We start from the raw sequence: 21,413 nt of genomic DNA, 5'->3' as shown, positions 1-21,413 counted from the left end.
CGGACAATTTTCCAACTTGTGGCAGGATCCCCGGGGTTTAGTCTCACGGTAAACTTGGTATCCATTTTATCGACCTACTCAAGGGATGAGTCCGCGCGCCGGGATCGAACCCCGGACCTGGTGGTGCTGTCGACGCGCTAGCCATTGCGCAACCGGGCCTCTGATTCTATCTTCAGCTATTTCATAGCTGCATTCCCATTGCACGAAGCACAGCACACGAAGGAACTCCATTTATTCTAACCTCCTCGTAATAGCCCACTTGCGTAAACACCTTTTTTAGGCTAATAATAAGTGCCGTTAAATATCGCTTGGTAAATATGCTGGAATTTAAGGAAGATTTTTTCTAAAATTTTGTAGACGCATTATGTATATTCATTCATACACAAATCTGTATGCGTAAAGATGTATACAGGTGTCATTTGTCAATGCGCTAATATAAAAACAACGCCTGTAATATTAATATTACGGCGGGAGCATAATTGGAGCGGCCAAAGATTAAAAGCCGGCTCATTTCCTTATTAAAAGATGGCTACTCTTTCACCGACGGCATGAACGAGAATGAATGTACTCGGTTCCTGTATCTCAAAGAATTCTTCCTATATTCTGCCCAGACCGGGTAAATTTACTCAAACTAACATCACTTAATGACAAGGGCGCCCCGAGTGGCCCCTGTGTCTCTAGAAACACAGGATACCCAGTTCTTATCTTATTACAGCTCGCTGAAAGAACACGCATTAACGAAATTCTTTCATTCGTCCCATCTCTTGTTATGTGTTAGAAAAGAGGATATGTGACTAAAAATGATGGTGTTAGGGTTGCTGCGCGTAAGTGGGTTACTTATCGCCAATTGGCGATAGCGGCGGTATATTTAGTTGAACCTTCTTTTAAGTATTTTCGTAGATTATTTTAAGATGAAAGGTGTTATTTATATTAATAGGTTGGGTGTAAGCAGACAATTAGGCACTTGCTACAGATGATTTTGACAAGGCTGCAGTTTTTGGATCCACTTCAAAGTTATTACATAAGCATTATGCGCTATTAGGGAATATCTAAAGACGATTTTTGGTATTTTTCAAACTTTTTTCGAATGGAGGTTGTGTAACACAACAAAGTTTTAATTTGTAGGTCATTTAGGTTTCACTAGTTAACAAGCATAATCTTAGTCTTCTTAAAAATTTCATATATAACTTTATTTCTTTTACATCGAATGAAAATTTGGTTGTATTAACCGTAGACATTCGTAACATTAACTGACTTCTTGAACTTTTCACATAAGCTTTATTTCGTTTACATACTTTAGATTTTGCTTAGCTATTAGCATAAGTAATGCTATAGTTTCATCTTAAAATGTTCACATAAACTTTATTTCCCTTAATAAAATTCATTATCTCCTTAAACTTTAATTACCTCTTTTTACTTCCATTGTACGACGTAAAAGGAAGTATAGAAATCGCGAAAAATTTTGGGTATCATATTTAAAAGAAAATATCCATTTTGATCGCTTTCGAATTAATTTGAGCGATGTTTTTGCGTGACATCTGTACGTAAGAGCATATTAAAGGACTCTTTTTCCCAAAACGAATTATAAAACTAATTTAAAATGGATTCAGCGGAGATGTTTTTCGTGACGTATGTACGTGTGTATGCATGTATCTCGCATGATTCAAAAACGAGTAACCTCAGAGCTTTAAAACTTTGTGCACGGGACTGCTATAACATGTAGTTGTGCCCCTCCCGTTTTGGTTGCAATCGGCCGCAGCAGTTTCTTTATATATGTACTCACTGTGTTACCCGGCTGGGTGAGCTCAGTTTTTTTATTCTTATTTGTTGGTAAATTCTGCATTTTTTGCTTTAAAAGTGTTTGAATTATATTGTTCTTCTCTTCCGGTAAAGGTTTTTATGGTTTTAGTCAATTTGCACACAATAGATGTAGAATAATCAACAATTTAAAAGTTGTTTAAGTGCTACTAAGCCTAACGTAGCCGCCATTTGTTTACATTTGTAACTCTTTAGTAGAACAGTGAATTAAGTCAGTTTCTGCACCTTCAGTGTTTTTTTGCCGAATACGACCAAAAGTGAACTTTCAGTTTTGTGCACCGACAAATTTGCCTTTTCGCGGGCTGGCCAAATTGCTTATTTTTTTGCATAGAAACTCCAATTTTAATTGCAAAAATTGTTTTTTTTTTTTTAGTGTTTTAATTGTATTTGGTGTTTTATGCTTTTCTTGTATTTTACAATTTTTAATGAAGATGTTTTTAGTTTTTGTGTATTTTTGCCTTTCCGTGAAGTGAGAACTGAATTAATTGAATGCGAAATATATCTCTAATGAAATTTGATGAAATAAGTTTAAATGGAGTGCAGGAAAAAATATTTATAATTTAATAGGCCGTACACGAAAGTCATGGAGTGTCCACATCAGATTCTTTTCATTTTTCAAATAATTGCATTTATTATCTCCTTTATTAATTTTTAAGGCGACAGAATTAATTATATCTCCAAAATTATCACACAAGCATTATTTTTCTTAATAACCTCAGTTATCTTCTTACAAGTTTTTACCTTCTTTTTAAATTTTAAGGATGTTTTATTAGTTGTATAGTTTTTTTTAATTTTACGAGCTAACATTAATTACCTCTTTAAATTTTTAACATACGCCCTTTTTTCTCATTAGCATTAGGCACTCCTTAAACTTTAATTAACTCCTTATTTAATTTCATATGAGATAACATTGCTTATCTCTTTTTTTAAAGGAATTACGTTAATTATCTCCTTAAATGTTAATTACTTCCTTTTCTACGTTGAAGGAGCCAACATTAATTATCTTATTAAAATTTCAGCTTTAGCTTTATTTTTTTCTTCTTAGTAAAGTTTATAAAGTTTGCCGTATTCGTGCATCTTAATATTAACGTATAGATTGTGCAATTATTAACGTATAGATTGTGCAATTATTTGTAGTTCTTTATCGCTTTCAAATTAAGAGATGTAGCACTTACTCTGTATTATGTAAATTATAGATTATAACTGGCTTCACGCGAATTTTCAAATCTGAACAAATGTTTTGCTGTATGAAATGTATAAAATGAAAATTTTTGTCATCGTTATGTACGCTAATGGGCAGTGCAATTTCTAGATTTATGGCTACGGAAATCACTAATGGTATTTTAAAAGTTTATCTGCAAAATGCAAAATATGGTACATGTTATGTTAGTTGCGCATTCTGTGAAAGAAAAGAAGTGAAAAGAAATTATAAATTTTAAACAGGAAAGAGAAAGATCTCATTAGAACTAGACATTTCTTCCATGATGATTATGTAATGTAATGATCAACTTATAAATTCGGGAATATGAAATCCTTCATTCTAGTCCAGGTTAGAATACGGTAATTTTTCAATACATTTTGATTTCATAAATCATAATTTCTCCTTAGTGCAGCTTGAACCATACCTAGTTTCCGATAATTCGTCTATGGGTTCAGAGTCGTAGCTAGGGTTTTCAGTGCCCAGGGACAACTGTAGGTTTCGCGCCCCCTACTGCTTGCGAAGAATGGAAAACATTTAATTCTAAAATGTCGTAACATCAGTTTGGCGCCCCTTGAATTCTGCGCCCGGTGACAGATGCCCCCCTTGCCCCCCTCTAGCTACGCCCCTGTATGGGTTGGTCTGCTTGGCGTCGTTTCTGATCCGAATCGACTTCTAAAAGAGTAGGGCTTACCACCGGTTGGGTAGTCACTGAACATGGGTAGTTAAAATCCCGAGAATCTGTTGGCTGCATGGACGTTTTCGTGGTGTTCCCCATATGTAACGTGTATACGAGCACTTTCGCTTAGAAAGTCCTCCTCGAAGGCACCCCTCTCTTTACGGAGATAGCCCTCGATTGCTTTGCCATTATCAAATAAACCAATCTAAAAGTGTGGGCAATACTTTGTCCTTCTATGTTGTTGTGCAGTGGCCAACATATTAGCTTGTCAAACTGCAGACTTTGATTCGATTTTTACCAAAAACCTAACCATTTTCTTAAGATTCTTCCCCTATCTGTTTATAATATTTTCATATCATGGCTATCTGACAGCTATTTTGTACACAGTACACCAAAGTACGTCCTTATTTTGAAAAGAGCATTAGGAAAAATTATCCACCAATTCCATGCTTCTGAATAAACTGCTTGTAATATAGGAAGTTTAATGCAGAACATCAAACACTATATAAAAAAATTCACTGAGCTTCATAGTTTGCTCCAGGTTTGAAAAGGCCTTTCGTGAAAGCCTTTTAAAAGAAAATTAGATCTTAGTGTCTTCTCACAATCAGTTCCTTCAGTGCTATATAATTCCATAGCTTGTGGCTTCCTAAAAGATAAGTTTTATTAATTTTGTATGCAATTGTTGTCACTCTAAAAGATCATTAGCTGCAGAAACAAAGACTTAATTTTCCAAATTAAGAAATGAAAAGAATTCGTAATTGCTTTATAACTGTATTAATGTAAAATTATGTTTTGAAGTTGGCTGTTTTGTGTACTTGTAAAGCTACAGTTACACAGCTATTCAAAGGCTATACCAAGTTTGTTCGAGATTTAAAGACTTTGCTTTAGCTTTCTGTCTCATGTGTTTAGGAGCCTAAACGTTAACTTGCGTAATGACTTAAAAAATTGGGTATTGAACACAAGTTGCTGTAAATTAGCCTAGTATTAAGGTTCTCAGTATGAGAGGGATGTCCTCGTCTCTGGGGCGAGAATACGTGACATGCGACGGAGGACGTGGGCACCACCCCTCTGCCAATACGGTTAATCAGTATAGCGCCACGTTCACTTTTACCTAGATAACCATACGTAGTCATTGTGATAATACACTAAGACATAAACATACATACAAATTTGGTACTTATACCGGGGTTAAAGCTAATTAATGTTAGACACTAGATAATACATTGTGCCATGCTACAAGGTGCATGCAAAAGCATGGCTACGGTAGCATATATACATGTGTATTATATGTTGGGCACACTATGATCCTTTGAAGCATTATCATTAGATACACAAGACATGCATATACTGAAACATTAGGTGCACAATGTTATGCTAGAATAAGTAATTAGTACAGTGCATTAAAAGTTAGACCCTAGATCAGTACTGTGTGGTGAAGTGTCTTGCTGCTGGATTATTTGTGCTGTTTTCTAGGTACATTAACCTATGTACAAATATATTAATACACGTGTATTAGGTACACAGTAATCAGTGGGTACCCAAGCGTTAGGTACGTGCTACTTTAACATACATTAACAATACTATCAATTACGTACCAATTATCTGTTCAGCATTGTATTTAATACAATGCTGAACAGATAATTGGTGCAATTAATTTTAGAGTGGGAGTCTAGTTTGATTTTTGCAGTACGGTGCCGTGTTACAGGATAAAATGTGCAGATGCATAGTTACATTATCATATGTAAAGTACATAAATTCATATACATTCTATTTTGATTTTGATTTTAATTTTACATTGCTCGGAGTTGCAATAGCTTTTGACACCTTAATGTGTATTTCAGCGGACGCGTCGGGAAAAAGGAACAAAGCAGTGAAGCTCAAAAAAAAAAAAAAAAAAAAAAAAAAAAAAAGGATTTATTCCAAAAAAGATATATTCGGAAATACTAATATTCTTTTATAAAAATTTTTTCGCATTAAACAAGAGCTTCAATGGTCTGTTTCGGCGAAACGCGTAATGGTATTTAACCTAGTTCGACAATCAGTTTTTTTTCCCTTGAATAGCCAATTGAGAGTATGAGTGGGTTAATTTACCATTTTCCGCTATTTAATTAGAGTATATTATATTGTTGCATTTTGTGTCTTCATTTTAACTTTTAAATTTTTGCTTTTTATGTATTGGCATTTTTAATCTATGTTTTTTGTACTTTCCTTATATATTTTTTTCCGTCGATCTATTTTTCATGTGAGTTAACTTTTCACATATCACAACGGTCAGATTAATTTTTTCGTGCATTAGCAAGTCTTCCAGCATTAATTTTGGCTGTTTTTTTCGCGTGTTTACAGTTTTTTTCCAGTTTTTTAAGACAAATTTCTTCTTATTTATGTAATACTGCGTTAAAATATTTCGTGGAGCTACAGCTCCTGGTAACTTTTTAGCAAGATCGTTGCAATGTTTCTACCTACTACTATTAATTCATATACATGTATACAGACATTCTGGGTACACGCACATTAGATACATGAGAGAATACGTGACAGAATTCCTAGGAAGGGAAACAAAGAATGTCTCGTATCACTGAGTAAGGAATCACAAGGCTTATTGTCATGTTGTTACATATGGATATTGGAAATATCAATCCAGACATATAAATGTTAAATGAGTAACAGCTATGGCTAAGGAGTTCTTTTTTATTATTTACCATTGTTCGTGTGTGTTACTAGAGGTGTTTTATATGTTTATTGTCATTATTATTGGCTATTGATTACGATGTGTTTTCTTCTTCATCGTGGAGAATGTTCTACGCTGTCATTTTGAATACACAAATCTGTGGAGTATATTCATGTGGAATAAAGCGGAGTGAAGTAAAAGCCAAGCTAAGTCATATAAAATATGGAGGATATATCGTGAAATATAGTCATAAAGGTCATATGGGATATACAGAGACATGGAATATAATCATGTGGAATAAAGTAAAAGTGAAGTTGTAGATATGTTACCGTGAAAGACCGAAATTGGAGAATGTCGACTTTCACCGGAGAATACCAACATTCACCAAATACGTCGGTGAAAGACCGAATATTTCACTACATTCTTGTATATTAAGACCCTCACCGGTGTATGTCGACAATCACAGATATGCTCTGGTGAAAGTCGAAAAGAGAGGTCATAAAGTTCCATAATAGTTTAAGTTGTTGCAATAAATAAGATTTGAATCACATAATTTAGTAAGTTTTTTTATGACTGTTACTTTATTTTCTCATTTAGAACGTACTGTATAATTAAGTGAGTTTTTAACTTCTATTATTTTCCTTTCTCATTTTGAATGTATTGTGTGTTTTAGGTTCTCATGTTTTTAAGTTCTTATTTCAAGTATCCAGTGCGTTTATTCGCGACTGAATGACGGAGAAGAAAATATAAGATTGTTATATGTTCAACATTCACCATTAGTACATGGTGAATGTCGACATTGACTGGTGTAAGCCAGAAATAAGAGTATTTGGAAAATATTTCGGACATACACCAAGAGACTATGTGAATGTTGACATTCACCGGTGAAAGTCGACATTCTCCAGATTTCGGTGTTTCACCGTAACAGATACATTAGGTTAATTGGAAGCAGAAAAGATGAAAAATATGCAACCGCCCTCGACGGGAATCGAACCACGAACCTCTGGAATACCGGCCCAGCGTGCAGAACCATTACACCACGAAGGCACGCTAGGGAAGTGGGAGAAATACCTTATAAAGTCACATATAATAAGCATGAAAAATATGTCGTGAAAAATGTTGTGGAATCACATGTCATAAAAGTCGTTATGCCATATGGAATATACACAGCCATGGACTATAATCATGTGAAATAAAGTAACGCGAAGTAAAGTCATAAACAATATTCGTGAAATGTCGTGGAATCGTACGGCCATAAAATTCGTATGGAATATACAAAGCCGTCGAGCATAATCATGTGAAATAAAGCGAAGTGAAGTCATATATAATATGCGAGAAATGTCGTGGAATCATATGGCCATAAAGATCATATTTAATATACAGAACTGTGGAATATAATCTTATAGAATAAAGGGGGGTAAAAGAAAAGCGAAATAAAGTCGTACAAAGTAGTGTCGTGAAAAGTCATGGAATCATATGGACTTAAAAGTCATGTCATGGTCATAGGGTGAAAAAGTGATGCATATGTTTATAAACGTCGTAAAATTATATATATATAACACGTCACAGAATAAAGTGATGTTGAATATACTACCAATATACGTACTACGTTTGAATAATATCGTTTTCGTACATTATACAAACAAAACTCAGACTTTTTCTAAGGTTGTAAGGTATAGGAAAGGTTGGCGTCAGGTTTACTGAGTTATTTCTGTAGTTTAGAAAACCTTTACTTCCGCCTTTCGCAATGGAAGCAAGTATGCAGGTTTGATTTTAGATTGCTATATATTGCATCGCTGCTAGCTAATGTTTACATTAGGGTTAACGCAATAAATTTGTATCAGTTGTGCTTGAGATATTAGAGATATGTTCGATATAAGAAGCGTTTTACCATGGCAAGGAATTCATGTGATATAAAAAGCTGTTTGCAATTGTGAAAGAGGAAGACTTGAAAGAAAAGATTTAAAATTTAGCTCACCAATCTTCAAAGACATTACATGAGAAGGGCGATACTTCGCCAGCTAATGGTAACCCTGCCATATCCTGGTAGCAAGTGGATAGCGAAGAGTTGAGAGGATGCTTTTAGGCCGGCTGTATCCGCCGTCACTTGAGTAAATGTGTCCGAGGTTTTAGGTCTTAGAGTACCTCTTCCTTTCACGTAGATGGAATGGGGGGGGGGAAGTATAAAAAATTCGTTCTAAGATGGACGGTGAAATTCTTACGAGTCCTTCTGGTTTGGTTGTTGAAGTGTTTTTCAATGCTGCAAGTGAGGGAATGTGTTTTCTTCTCACTTGAGGTGACACTCCCCGAGGCGACTTTGCAGGTTTTTCTTAACTTCATCAAAGAGAGAGAGACTGCTGAAGTGGAAGTCCTTTTTTATTATTATTATTTTATTTTCATTTTATTCTTTGTGAAGGACTTTTGCTTTAATACTCTGGAAGCACTTAAAAAAAAGTTTCAACTGAGTTTAAATTAAATTATCTTCATGGGGTTCAACATTGTTTCCTGGTTTTATTCGTTGAGTAAAGAAGGAATAGCAATTAAAAATTTAGGTCATGATTGCATAATTCTTTCGATATTGCTTGAAGTAATAAATTTTTCAGTAGTCTGTGCCATTCAGTATGTTTATTAGTCAAAACAAAAGAGAAACACGCCAAAGGAAAACGTATAATTGTTAGTAACAATCTTGTGTTTGACATAGATGTTATTCAAGATACTATATTAGATTACACTGTAGAGTCATTAGGATTTTTTGGAAGCCAGAGAGATGAAAAATTTGCAACCACCTTCGCCAGGAATCGAACCACGGACTTCTGGAATACAGGCCCAGCGTGCTACCGTTACACCACGAAGGCACGCTAGGGAAGTGGAAGAAATACCTTATATACTCCCCTTTTTAAAGGGCGACTAGGGTTTTAGGGGACCTAGTCGCCGAATCCTGGGTGCGGAGAATCATCATCCACAACCCTTTTAGTTCGGGCGCCACTTGTAGAGTCATTAGGTTTATTTATTTATTTATTTATTTATTTTGGAGGCTGGAGAGATGAAAAATATGCAACCGCCTTCGCCGGAATGGAACCACGGATCTCTGGATACCAACCCAGTGTGCTACCGTTACACCACGAAGGCACGCTAGGGAAGTGGCAGAAATAACACTTTGCCGATTTCTTTGCTCCTGATGAAGAGGGACCTGTACCTGTTTGCCCTCGAAATTGATAATGTCTTAACTAAATTCTACACCAAACACAAGATTGCTTTGCTAATTTTATTAGTAATGTTGTATGTGCATTCCTAAAAGTGCAAAATACAAAAACACTTGCTTGCGCAATAAATAACAAATACAGAACATTTTAATCGCAAAGGTCACTGAATTTATGTATTGCTTAGTTCGAAATTAGTAAATAAACGTCCAAAATTTAAAGTTTGGCAGAAGTGCTTCCTTATATTGGTACAGATTTTAAATAAAACTGATGATATCGTTGGTGATCAAACTCTTCTTTGGGAAGAAAAATAACTTTTGCAAAGACGCGAGGAGCAATAGCAATATTATACGGTAGTCACTGAACGCGAGAAAGCGAAACTAAGTAACTTAATGAGGGAAAATGTAATATGACACGTGAAAGAAATCTAAGACATTTGAATGCAAGATGGGATGATCTGGAATGAAAGTGATTTCATAAATTACTGAACGGTCTCAATTAAATAAGTATGTATAAATAACTATATTTTTAAAATTTAAACGCTTCAGCATTTCAAAGCTTCAGCAGTCCGTTAGGATTGAATTATTAATTCTTAAGCCATATCTAACTCTAATGACTCTGTATTTTAATAAATTTTAGTTTAATTTATTTAAGGTTCGCAATATATTTAAACTCATATGTTTGCACATATACTGTACGCAAACAACGACAGAAGACGACGCAAACAACTATACGCAAACAAGCATTTTCAGTATTTTCAATTTGAAATTGAAAATACGCAAATTTAAACAACGAATTTCATAAAAAAAAATTAATTCCTGGTTTTATATTAGTAAAACGTGTCGTCTTAAAAAAAAAAAAAAAAAAAAAAAAAAAAAAAATCTGAAATGTTTCAGATTTTAAATTACGTCCAAAGGGGCGTTTTTCAACATTTTGTGTGTTACCTTTCTTTATTAAATATCATGTTCCTCGCACTTAAACCATAAGATCCAGTGCAACAGCAATATCGCAAAATAGTTTTAAAACGAGCATATCTTTAGAATTTCCGATACAGAGACTCACGCGCTGGAGATAAAAATGTTTTTTCTGCACAACGTTGCCATTGCTCGCTTTGAAATCCTTGAGTTTGTTAATCAAAAATTCGTCAAAGTTTTAAAAAATAGGAAATCGATCATAAAACAAATTTCAAATTTCAAATTTGGTCTTCCACATGCTCATATTCGTTGGAGGATTACGTTATTCAAAATTCGATGACTCTATGTACCGTTGTTTTATCACAATACGAGAAATATACATACATTTATGCAGATTTTTCATTATTTAATTTCTTCAAATATAATGCAGGACTCTAACATTTTGTGGCAACAGTTTGAAAAGTGAACCGACATTTATGAGTCCGACGCAAAATGCCAAAACGAAACTAATAGTCCTTTGGGATTCAAATCCCTTTGGACTAAAAAAAAAAAAAAAAAAAAAAAAAAAAAAGCCAAAAAAAATAGTTTTTCTTTTTCGAAATGTTGAATTTTGTTTCGGACATTTAAAAAGAAATGAACCGGAAATGAAAATATTTAAAAATTTTAATGACTTTAAATTTTATATTTATTTTATGACTTTAAATTTTGCTTGCGCAATTTTTTATTCTAAATCTAAACACTTCGAGGAAAAAAACATTAATTCCTAAGTAATTCTAATAATTCTTTAATTTGAATTTTTACTTAATTAATGGCACTTTCGTAAACGTTTAGTGATTATTACAAAATAATTGTCTTGTTCGCTTGTTTGAAATCAGAGCAAGTCTACGAAATAAGATTTCGCCTGTCGTTGGAAAAAGCTTGGCCGCCATACATGTAACATAACTACTTTGCTCAGTACCCCCCCCCCAATTTTGAAAAAGAGCACCCCAGGCGGGAGAGGCGTTCGAAACTTTAATAATAATAATAAAGGGAAAAGGGTATCTGAAGTTTTCAGTTTGACAACCACATAATTATAGATAGACAGTCCCAAAATTACTTCCCATGTAGCCTCTGATTGTGATTTCGTAATGAAATTTACAAAATAAATTTATTAAGATGTAACAGGTGGCAAAAATTTAGAAAAGCCATTATTTCTTTCTTTTTTCTTCCACCTTCTCTCTCTTTCCCCCTTTTTAAGCCCAAAAGGGCTGTAAGTCTCGTAACGGCATTTTGCATTGAATCATTTTAAATGTCTGAATCACTTTTCAGTTTGTTGCCACCAAATATTAGCGCCTTGTATTATATTTAAAGAAACTAAATAATGAAGAATGTACATGAATGTATGTTTCTCTCATTGTGAAAAAAACGACGCTACCTAGAGTCAACAAATTCTGAATAACATAGTCCTTCACCCGAACATAGGCATCCGGGAGCCCGACTTTCGAATTTTTTTTTAATTGTCTATTTCATATTTTGCAAAACTTTAACGATTTTTTTTATTAACAAACTTAACCATTTCAAAGCGAGCCGTGGCAACACAGCAAAGAATAAAACATTTTTATCTCTAGCGCGCGAGACTGTGTGATACGATATGCTGTTTTTAAATATTTTTAGCCCAAATGCTCTTGAAACGTATATATGTCTGTAAACGGGGGGGGGGGACAAAAACGCCCGTTTGGACAAAATATAAAATCTTTCAGATTTGTTTACTTTTTTCAAAAAAATTCTGTTCTGGACTCTTAAAAACTAATATTTTTTTTAACATATTGGCGGGTAATGAGTTAGCCTATTCGACATTGGCCACACCTAAGGCCAGAAGTGGTGGCCATTTTATTACTGAGTCACGTAATAGGGGGTTTCTGTTGCTTCCTATGAAAGGAGGGACAGTTACAACCATGCCTTCTCCGGGATTCGAACCCGAATCTTTGCATAGAGCTTCCCTATCCGCTATATCGTCTGGGCGGCTTGAATCTAATATTGATTCAGAGTAAACAACTTCAATTGAAGGTTTATATAGGGACAATTTTTAAAGTGTGTATGAATTGTGGAATAAAAAAAATGGTGCTTAACTGTGTTATTCTCACCATAACTATCAAGTATTTTAAACTGTGTTATTATTGTTATTAAAATGCGTTATTTTAAACTGTGTTAGTACTTTAAACTATATAATTTTAACTGTATTAAACTATGTTATTCTCACTATGTATCAGTAGTGGACGCAGCGCGACCCATCTAACCGAACAAGTTGGTCTCATCGTCACAACAGGCCACGCCCTTATTCTTAGTATGTAGAGTCATTAGGATATTTTCATGTAGGAGACATGAAAAATGAGTAACGCTCTCGCCGGGATTCGAACCCGCATCTCTCGATATGCGCCGAGTGTGGTAACCGTTACACCACGAAGGCATGCAGAAAGGCGGGAGAAAATACTTTTCCCCTTTAAAGGGCGACTGGGGATTAGGGGACCCAATCGCCAAATCCTGGTGGTGAAGAATCAACATCCACCACTTTTTAGTTCGGGAGCCAGTGTAGAGTCGATGACCTCTTCTTACCTGGGTGCCAGCTCGTGTTGGCATACTGGACAATGAAAAAGCAGGTACTTTAGCTAAATGGGCTGCTAATGATATCAACAGAATTGAAAATCCAACGAAATTGCCTTTTTCACACTTGAAGAGCAAGACTTTAAATGCACTGCTTGTGAAATGGCAGGAAAGTTGGCTCCAGAGGAAGACGAGTCTTCTCTTTCTTCCCAAAAGTTTCACTCAGTCAAAGAAGCACATCGAATTTTTATACTCAATTTTTCACCAGTCATGGACCTTTTAATACATATCTCTTTCGATTTGGACTACGTACGACTGAGCTTTGTTCTTAACGGGCAGTTGGGAGACCCTGAACACTTTATCTTTCACTGTTCATTTATTAAAAAAATTTCATTTGAATAAACCTTTAGATCAACATAGGCCAAAATGGGCTGATCTGATATTAAAAAAACTCTAATGAGAGTAAGAAATTAAAGAAATTATGCTTTTCTGTCAGGAATTAAATTTTTCTGTAAATAATTCTCTCAGATCATCTCTATTGGAAGTGAGTAATTGACTTTCAGCGACTGTTAGATTTTTTCTTTTTTTTACTGCATTAGATTTTGATGCATATAGGTAATTGTTTAACTTATTGTGTTTACTTATTGTGTTTGATGCTTATAATTGTTCAGTTTTGTTGTTTCCACTACTTATGTTACTGATTTAAAATTGGAAATGATTTTACGTAGAACGGACGTTATCTGACATTGAATGCATCTATGCTTTTATAAATTGTAACGGTTACTTGTAGCCTATTACTTTCTTATATTGTACAAATAGTCGGTTTTATTTGTGACGCACATAGTATTTGTTGTATGGTACTGAAATCATTATTTTTGAATGCATTTGGTTTTTGAATTTGAAATTTTTCATATCTTTATGTTGGCATTATTCTTGTACTGTATTTCTATCGCGTTGCCAGCAAACCTGATGTAGAGGTTTTATATTACTTGGAATGGTTTTGTTTTTAAACCAAATTTATGTTTTGTATTGTAGTAATATCTCAGGTTCAGAGTATTTTATGATAATATTATTCATTTATCAAAGTTATTGGTTCTTAATTCTGAATTCATATGAAAAAATTTTAGTTGGCAGTTTATTATTGTCTTAGTTTACCTTTATGCATTTTTTCTAAATTGAATGGTTCTTCTTGATATTGTAAATCTAATTGAAATTAATTGTGTATAATACAGTAATGGATGTATTATATTTTGTTTGTTTGTTTGTACCATAGTTTTTTATTTAAATTAGTTGGATTCAGTTTTGAAAGTATTTCGTATTTGCAATATAAATTATGAATGTATACTCGGTTTATTGTTTGAATGCTATAGGTACTACATGTAACATGCTTTCTTTAGGGTTTATTAATGACTATGTTACTTATGTCCTTGTGTTCTTGAAGGCTTTGTATGCCACTGTAAACTTATTTTGCTTAGTGACAATAAATAGCTTCTGGAGGCAGGGGCTTTATATTGTGTAAGGCAGACATCATGTCAGCTAGGTAATGGAGCCCCTGTTCTCTGGTTAACAGTCATTACGATTTTTTAAGCAGGAGACATGAAAAATGAGCAATGCCTAGCCGGAACTCGAACCTGAACCTCTCGAATACGCGCCGAGTGTGCTAACAATTACACCACCAAAGCGCGTAGAAAGAAGGGAGAGAATCAAGTACTTTAAAAATGTATCTATTATGTTGCTATGCACTTTCAGTTATTTGGAAGTGTAATTTCTGATTTTAAAATAAACAAAGCTCGCCTTGGTTTACATCGACTTAACAATTGGAGTGCTACAAAGTTTCATAATTTTTCCCCAGTGTGATGTAAACGGCATCAGTTTCTCTTACCAAATATTGCGGAAAATGTCCCTTCAAAGTCAAATAGTCCTCGAGTGCTTTACCATAATAATCAACTTAGAAGCTCAGTGTAATTACCATAATTGGATAATACTACCTAAATATATATTACAAACTGTTCTCCAATGAATAATTATATTAGCATAGAGACGCATTGTTTCCATTTAGAAGATAATAAGACAGATTCATTTAGAGAATTTCTGATTAATTTTTAATGCTTAATTAAAGAAGACGAAGTATTTTACGTTGTATTTTGTATAGAAAAGGTATATTAGAATATATCTGCTTATTTGATTTAGACATGTTATAATCCTATGTTTGGATTAATCTTTCCAGTAAAGCCATATGTAATAACATATTATTATCCTACAAATTTTACAGGATGAATTCATTTAATTGAGGCCTTTCTTGAACTGGTATGGCTCGGACGTTTGAATGAAATGTTTTTAAGCCAGTATAAATTAGCATTTCCAAAATTAACAAATAGTCTACAACTTTTTCGTAGCCTGGCTTAATCAATCTTTATGTTTTAATAGATATTGTAATTGATACTAAAACTATATCCTAAGACTATGTAAGATGCCGCTTAGTGTGATTGTGGTTAGTGTTATCATTAGGATATTTTTATCTGAAATTGCCAACGACCCCCCCCGTTTGTGTTATATTATAACGCTTATTATATTAATTATAACGCTAATATATTATAATTATAACGCTTATTGCGATTAATATTTCGGTTCATATTTTCAAAGTATTATTGAATAATTATTTTAAATTAAGTTGGAGAATCATTAGGTTATTTTAAAACAGGAGTACATGAAAAATTAACAATGCCCTCTTCGGAACTCGAACCTGGATCTTCCAAATACGCGCCGAGTTTGCTTACCGTTACACCACGAAGACACGCAGAAAGGTGGGAGAAACTACCTTATAAAGTAAGGTAGCGAGATAAGGTCAAAGAAGATCATACCAATCACCAAGGAGCAGAAAAAATATCGCCAATTAAGGGATTAAATGGCCAAACAGCCTGTTTTCGATTTTAATAAACTGTTTAAAACTAAGAAAAATAGCAGTTTCAGTTTGGTGTAGATTTTGAATACCTGTATACCGATTTTGAGGATTACCAGACACAGATCCCTCTGTTCCAGAACAAAAAAAAAAAAAAAAATCTACAGAATTTTTCCTCTTGCTCCTGGGGGAGAAAAAAGTCCCCTCAAAAAAATATACACTACGCAAAGGTTGCTTATTTTGCTTAATTTTTAAATTTTAGATTTGCATATTTTTCCCAGTGAGTGAGAAATGCGCTTATGAGTATGAAAATTAGGAGTGTAGCATCGTTCGAGTAATTTCCAGAAATATTATAAAATATTCGTAAATGAGCTTTTGCTGTAAAATTATTATGAATAACTCATGAATAATTTTTTTCTGTTTTCCTAATTACATTACCTTATAAATTCTGTAAAAAGTTATTCTATAAAAATTGTTTCCTTACCGTCTAAGCTAGCCCCCCTTTCTGCATGACTTCATGGTGTAACGGCAGCACACTCGGCGTATTCGAGAGATTCAGATTCGAGTCCCGTCGAGGGTATTGCTCTTTTTCCATTTCTCTTGCTCCAAAATAACCTAATGATTCTACAATCCTTTGGTGTTCTCAAAGAAGCCGTTGAGAAACGGGATCACATTAAGCGTAGACTTGTACACGAAAAGGTTAAAGTTATAGATAATTAAGCAGCATTTAATGTCAAGTTCATATTTCTATCAAATGTAATTATTAATTAAATGCTTTTTTTAATATTTGTTTATGTTAAACCATATTATGTGGCGAAGGAAATTAATATCAATTTTTGCATGCGGGATTTTATCTTGTACATTTTTATCACAGTAAATTGAGTATTTTCACTAAAATAATAAAAGAATTTCCTCGTCTAGTGTAGAATTGGGTGCCCCTTCGTTTGGTTTCAATTTTTTTTTTTCAATTTTGGTGATGAAACCCAATTTCTGGCTTCCATAACAGTTTTAACTTGACTTTAACTTCCTGATTTTTTTTGAGTGGAAATAGATCCATGTGTACATGGACAAAGTCAAGGCAGTGCGCAATGCCGAATTTGTGCAATTCTCTGATGTTTTTTTAAGTGAAAATAGATCGATGTGTACATGGACACCGAGTTTGTGCAATTCTTTGACTTCTTATTTTGGTTTTGTGTAGCGGCCATCTTGAAAATATGTATTCCTGACGCCAAATTTGGCGTCAAAAAAGAATCGCCATAAAAACAAGGGGCGCCCAATTGTAAACTTGCACCGAATTTCCTTATTGAAATTTGCTACTGCGCTTTCCTAGCTTTTAGTTAATTCTGTTTTGAAATGTTTCTTAAGGGCCCACTTATACATTTTTAAATGCATATTATTGTTATTCTTGATTTTTAAGTGCATTCTTTTTCAAAGTTTGAAATTTTGCTATTCATGATTTAAATTCAAGTTCCCTTAAAACTTTTTTTTTTTCGTGATTTACATTCAAGTCACTTTAAAACACAATTTTCGGAATTAAACTTCCTACATATGGGTTCCCTCTTTTTTGATACATTCTACTAAATTTATATATATATATATATATATACATTCTACTAAATTTGACCAAATAGGTCTTACATCTCATTACTTGTTAGCTTTTCAATTTCTATTTCGATTATATATATATATATATATATGTAATAATAAAATTCCATAGTCAAGAATACACTTAAAATTCTAACTGTATGTTCTTTTCATTTTTTAATGGCGACGGTCTCTTATTTGAAAGTACGTGGAATTAATTCCACAGCCCCATAGTCAAGTTGTTTTTCCCGCCTTTTCTACACGTACAGTTTTAGAATGTTCTGGAAATATTTCAAGCGAACTGGATTGGCTGACGAGGCTGACGTCATTTCTTGGAAGCTCCGCCTTTCCAGAGGTTATAAAAAGACTCGTAAAAGAATATCGGGGATTTTTTCTTAAATGTCACGATGCAGTAAACTTCATACAAAAAGTTATTAGTAATTCTTTTTATTTACTCCGGATATCTGATTTTTGTAACTGCTATTACTCCTGAATAATAATAAATGGATCCTGTTTTTTAAACTTATCGTCTGATTATTTAAGCTACGACTACATTTATGATTCTTCAGCATTCCATTTATTCCGGACAAAAGCTGATACATCATATATATATATATATATATATATATATTTAGTAGAATGTATATACATATATGTGTGTGTGTGTGATGGACCAGCTTTTGTCCGGAATAAATAGATTGGTGAAGAATCATAGATGTAGTCGTAACTTAAATTACCAGACGATAAGTTTAAAAAACAGGATCCATTTATTATATTTCAGGAGAAAATAGCAGTTACAAAAATTAAGATCTCCTGAGTAAATAAAAAAGAATTACTAATAACTTTTTGTATGAAGCTTACTGCATCGTGACATTTAAGAAAAAGCCCCCGATATTCCTTTGCGAGTCTTTTTATAGCCTCTGGAAAGGCGGAGCTTCCAAGAAATGACGTCAGCCTCGTCAGCCATTCCATTTCGCTTTAAATATCTCGAGAACATTCTATAACTGTACGTGTAGAAAAGGCGGGAAAAACAACTTGACTACGGGGTTGTGGAATTAATTCCACGTACTTTCAAATAAGAGACCGTCGCCATTAAAAAATGAAAAGAACATACAGTTAGAATTTTAAGTGTATTCTTGACTATGGAATTTTATTATTAAATATATATGTATATTTATCTCTCTCTGTCTCTCTGTTATATATACATAAACAGCAGCGCCGTTCTCTCTCTCTATATATATGTATGGTTCCAAGATACATGAAGATTTTTCAGCAAGTAAAAGGATTATACTTCCCCCAATAATATACGTCTATTTTTAAGTCATGTACCTTGGATCTTTTATATTACATATATATGTGTATACAGGTGCCATTTTACGCAATTTATAAGCAATGCGATTGGCAATTTATCATGATTTTTTTAACCGGCATCCGTCGCGTTGTTTGAGTTATGTCCTTCCCATTTTGATGCTAAAAGCGCGTCATCCCAACCTTAAAGTAACGTCGCCCAAAACCAAAACACAAAAGCTCATTGTCCTAGCAGAAACGCCTGACTTATTCACGAGGACGTCATAAATTATTTTATTGCGGGTTTCTTCTCCTACAAATTATCTTTTGTAGTACTTTCACCTAAAGGAAAAGAGAAAAAGAATTAAAAATTAAACACATAAAAATAAAACTGCCCACTTTCTTCTTAAAACGACGTGACGTCAAACTTTAAAAATTTTTGTTGTTATTTCTGTCATCTTTTTGTTCAAGGCAAAGTTTTTATTTCCACGTCCCATCAGCAGCAATAGATGCATCAAACTGCAACCGCCCTAAAACGGAACAGACAAAAGAGGGGATAGAAAATTGGCGGGAAAAGTGACATTTGAACTGCCGGCATTCGCTGTGGGTGCTTATGCTTCAACAAATATGTATACAGAAACACAACCATGAGTCTCCTCTCAACCGTCGGTGAACTAATAGAGGAATTAGATGGAGTTCCTTCTCTGTAACCGCCGCCCCGACGGCCCTTCCATCCTGCTCCACCAACCCCTCTTTGTGTAAGCGACTCACGCATACAGACGAATTGTTCGCTGTGGAACTCAATTTCAGATGCCTGGCTTACTCGTATGGCAATTCCATTTTTTATGTCATTTTCCCGCTTTTTTTTTCTCATCTTTTTATGTAGCCAAACGTAAGTGTTCTTATTTGAATTGGGCTAAATTGTTATGGCTTCACGAAACACGATTGGGAAGGAAATTGAAATAAAAAGCACGAAAATAAAGGAAATGTTCAATAGATTATGACTTTTTCATAGAGTCATTTATTTATTTTTGCGAATTCAGAGCGAGGAATGACAATAGTATCTCTGTAGTATGGAGTTCTTTTCTTGTTGCTGTTGTTGCCATTTTTTTTTCCAGAATTTTTTGGATTGCTGAATAATGCAAAGAATAAGCAGAGAAGGAATTCTTTGTTCACTTCACAAAATACATTTCGAATGAAAAAGGGTAGTAATTTTATCAAGCAGCTTTAACTCTTTATATTTAAAATGGCATCACGTAAATGCGTTTTAAAATGTCGGGAAATTCAGTTCTTTTCAGATACCAACTAACGTGCTTGAAATTTGAACAAAGGAATTTTTATTTTAAGCTTGTTTTTCGTTCGGTACATTTTCATCTACAAACTTCTGAAAGAATTAAAAGTAACTAAACGGAAAGAATGTTTTTCAGTTAGAACTTATTCTTGCGTAAAATGCATTGTCTAAAGATCTTAGAGCTTATTTTAGAACTCTTATCCACTCTTGAAAGTAGAAAAGAAATTATATACTGCATATATCAGGAGTTATATTTCTTCTGTCGGCTCTGCTGTATTGCCGCAAATGTGACTTCAACTGAAATAAGAATTCTGTTGTAATTATTTCACACTTTTCATTTAATTAATAATTATATAACTCTTCAAGCACAAAGTAAAGGAAGAAAAAAATTCTGAAAGATTTCAGATTTTATATTACGCCCAAAGGGACTATTTTTACGTTTTGTGTTTACATTTTTCTTTACCTTTATTTATTAAATGTCATGTTCTTCACACTTAAACCATAAACTTCAGTTCAACAACAGTATAACAAAATAATTTAAAAAGAGCATATCTTCTGAATTTCCGTTACACAGTCTCGCGCGCTGGAGATATTTTTTTTTTTTTTTTTCCGTACAGTGTTACCATTGCTTGCTTTGAAATTGTTGAGTTCCTTAATCAAAAACTCATAAATACTTTACAAAATATGAAATAGATAATAAAATAAATTCCAAATTCGGCTTCCAGATGCATATGTTCGGGGGGAGATATACGTTATTTAAAATATGATGGCCCTGGGTAGCGTTGTTTTATCACAATGCGAGAAACATACATACATTTATGCAGAATCTTTATTATTTAATTTCTTTAAATATAATACAGAGTGATAATATTAGGTTGCAACAATTTGAAATGTGAAACGCCACAAAATGGTAAAACGAAATTAATAGCCTTTGTGGCTATTTAGACTAATAAGTAAAAGTACTTGTTAATTTTTAGTTCTTTATTATAGTTTTATTCGGTTTCTTTTATACATACATACAGCAAACATTCACATGCGGAAACGCACATTTAAATGTGAAATTCCGAAGGTATTAAAGTTCGTAAAAAAACACTGTATCCTGTCGGGGTTGCTTAACTAATGAACAATTTAATCAAAGATCTTTAATCTAAAGTTTTTCTTAATTATTTTATTTTTTGTAATTTACTAAATTGTTGGTTGGTTGTCCTAGAAACTGGCTATGTTTTCAATTCAGGACACCAAAATCCTGAAGATGGCGTCACGAGGAACGTAAAATTTCTTTTTGGTTTTCATGA

The 21,413-nt window shown here is 33.7% G+C and overlaps 1 protein-coding gene across 2 annotated transcripts in view; it reads left to right on the top strand.

The window, feature by feature from the left end:
• The window catches only part of LOC118191873 (LIM domain only protein 3-like), a 265,129-nt gene that overhangs the window by 51,042 nt on the left and 192,674 nt on the right, over positions 1-21,413 (top strand). The window lies entirely within an intron of this gene.

The sequence above is a fragment of the Stegodyphus dumicola genome, chromosome 8 (genome assembly GCF_044657685.1).
Source record: "Stegodyphus dumicola isolate Sdum_Otavi_A_Nest chromosome 8, ASM4465768v1".
In the NCBI taxonomy this organism is placed as follows: Eukaryota; Metazoa; Arthropoda; class Arachnida; order Araneae; family Eresidae; genus Stegodyphus; species Stegodyphus dumicola.
This window is presented reverse-complemented; position numbering and strand designations above follow the sequence as displayed.